Genomic DNA, 2,921 nt, shown 5'->3' on the forward strand with positions numbered 1-2,921 from the left:
CTTCTTTCCTGGATCAAAATGATCTTCCTTATAGACAGCTTTGACATTTCTGTTGCTGCATAGCATTGATAGATGTGTAGAATGATTTGCCATCAGTTCATATGGACTTCAATTGTGTTTGCATTATAATACGCTGCTGTATATTGCTGGTCATTCGCTGCATTTGTAAGACAATCTATGACAATTATTTTTATTAAAAAAGAACAATGTTTGTAATGTGATCTTGATGTCTTTTCACTCAAATATGAAGAGGTAAATACGACTTGAACTTGCTTGAATCTAAGACTTAATGATGACATCAGTCCTAAGCTTGGTATAACAAGATATGGAGACACTAAAAAGATAGAGAAACAGAGAGGACAAAAAGAGGGAGTGAATTTAATGGTAATTCAAACTTATAACACAAGTAATGATTGTCAGTACTCATCGGTAATGGGTTTGAGACATAATGATATAACTAGTCAATTGCATTTATGTATACATGTACTTGTGCTGTACTCAATCAGTGAGTCAGTGACATAGACATGTGACAATTCAGTTCCATTACAATTAAAAAGTGTTCCATTCACTCAAATACATGTACATTACATACATGTATGTATCACATACCATTATGAATGCTTCAGCCCATCCAACAAGTACAGAAATTATATAAAATGTTCCATTGTTTGAGTTCATCTTGACACATCCTAATAAATACAAAATAGAATAATTGAATGTACATAAAACAAGGTCTCACTACTTCTTGATTATGAAAATAAGTGTAATGCACTGTATTAAGAGAGCGAGACAGAGATAGTAATTTAAGTATACGATGCTGATGCTACACTTACTTCTTCAAATTAGGCATTTCTTTTATCATTAATTGGCAAGTATTTGTCTTTCCATTCTCCTGTACAATAAATGACACAATAAATTACTGACCAAAAGACATATCCTACTCTCTTTACATGTACATGTGTGTATATATATATAATGTACTATAGTGTGCATTGTGTCTTACCACAACATTTGTTAGCATGTGTTTCTGTTCCCACAATATTTGCCAGATATTTCAGCAAGTACATTTGATGGGACTTCAACAGACAATGCAGTTATGCCTATAATAATATTGTAATAGTAACAATGCTGATGTATACAGCTGCTCACTTGCGCTAACGCGAGAAAGAGTGAAGACATGTCAGACTGAGAGGTATACCTAGAGAAGAAAAAAGAAAGAGCAAGAGTTAGACATACAGTATACATATACATGAGGAGGAGAGAAAAGCAAAAGGGAGAAAGAGACATCAAGAGACAAAGATATACAAAATAGGTGTCAATTAAGGAACACAAAAATGAGGCAATGGATACATGTATTTTTAAAAAGGGAATAACCTGTGTTATGAACCTATAGTAACATTACAACATGCATTATGCAGCTTTACTAAACATTATAATACCATGTAGCAAATAATACTTAGACTACATGATTAATGACTGTGGAACTTCAATGCATAAATCATGAGGAATCGTCTGAGACCATACATGTACAAGTAAACAATCACAATGACTACCATAGACAAGGCACTCTGGGCATAACTGTTATAATGGAGATTTCAATTGCAAGCAGTTGCACTATTAGTGATTTAATTTATAAAACTTTCAACAAAGCATGTATCATCGGACCCATAACCCGATTATTGTACAATGACAACACAGTAGAGACCTATATAACAATTTCCAGGCCTGGTGGTCCCAAAGTAGTTCTAAAATGAGTACAAGTAGTGTGGTACCAATAGTATCTTCAATGTTCAAAGTACACAAAATTTTACATGCATTATGTAGCCTGGATTAGGCTACAAGGAATAAATTGAACAAAAATGTAAAACTGAGTATTGCATCATCATTACCATTCAATTATACTAGAAAATGCAAAATATTAAGGGCCCATTCCATTCAAATATATTACTAGATGGATCATGAGGTGAAAAGCAGGCGACAGCTACATGTACATGTGTAGCTCCATAACCGTCATGTTAGCAATTATACATATACATTTATCATTGACTTATTATGCATTACAATTGAAATATCATCTGAATAATGACAAAGCATGATGTGGCACATATTTTGCTGATGCGTAGCATACATGTAGTTCAGAATATTTACACAATACACAAGTAGGGCTACCTCTTTTAAAAACCAAGTGCTAGGCTGCAGGAGATCACGCCCATTGACACATGGCGGCATAAGGTTACTCTCTCTCTCTCCTGCTGGATTTTCCTTCCTTCATTGTTGTTCTGCTGGCTAATTCTTTACTTAAGGCCTTTTCACACTGGCACAGTTTTCAAAGCGCTTTGATGTGCTTTGTTGATACAGCTGAAATAATGTGCATTGATCGTGTTCACACTAGCAGCTGAATTATGTATCATTTTGTGTTCTTGTTGCCATTGGTTTACATTGATCGAAGCGCATCACTTCACATCAATCCACCTCTGGAGGTGAAGTGAGAGTGATGCGCATCAATGCGCATTAATTGAAAACCACTTTAGTGTGAACACGATTAATGTGCATCAATACGGTGGCCCAAAGCGACATTTCCTGTCCACAAGTGTCGTTTCCTGTTCACAAGTATCGTTTCTTTCATTTTCCTGTTCATGAACACATGTGTTGGCACGTGGTGGTCACGTGATCAAAGGAAAAGAAACTTGAGGCACGGGCGATTTGTTGTTTAGCTCGAAGTTTAGCTAGTTATCGAGCTAGTTGTAGTTCTTTGATAAAGTGAAAGGCTCTACAGACTACAGGACTAGTCCCATAATGGATTCTGAGCAGACTGAGCGTGAGTATTTTAGAGAGAGGCTTGCCGGAATGGGGATGACAAGCGCTAGCATTAAAATCATGGAGGAGGAAGGGATAGTAAGTGAGGGCATTCTCAAATCTCT

The 2,921-nt window shown here is 35.9% G+C and overlaps 1 long non-coding RNA gene across 3 annotated transcripts; it reads right to left on the bottom strand.

Moving 5' to 3' along the window:
* Positions 1-176: 176 nt before the first annotated feature.
* On the bottom strand, positions 177-2,205 carry LOC109590901 (uncharacterized). 3 transcript variants are annotated; one of them, XR_002189559.1, is made up of 7 exons: positions 2,170-2,205; positions 1,150-1,198; positions 1,004-1,100; positions 834-892; positions 743-771; positions 610-689; positions 177-334 (listed from the first exon to the last, which is right to left on the bottom strand). It is a non-coding gene; the product is annotated as an uncharacterized LOC109590901 (long non-coding RNA). The 3 variants fall into 3 exon arrangements; XR_002189557.1 differs by lacking the exons at positions 1,004-1,100; positions 1,150-1,198; positions 2,170-2,205 and having other exon boundaries at positions 834-966; XR_002189558.1 differs by lacking the exons at positions 743-771; positions 1,004-1,100; positions 1,150-1,198; positions 2,170-2,205 and having other exon boundaries at positions 834-966.
* Between the last annotated feature and the right edge of the window lie 716 nt (positions 2,206-2,921).

Source organism: Amphimedon queenslandica, unplaced genomic scaffold (assembly GCF_000090795.2).
Source record: "Amphimedon queenslandica unplaced genomic scaffold, v1.1 AMPQUscaffold_9307_Cont18711, whole genome shotgun sequence".
NCBI classification, from domain to species: Eukaryota; Metazoa; Porifera; class Demospongiae; order Haplosclerida; family Niphatidae; genus Amphimedon; species Amphimedon queenslandica.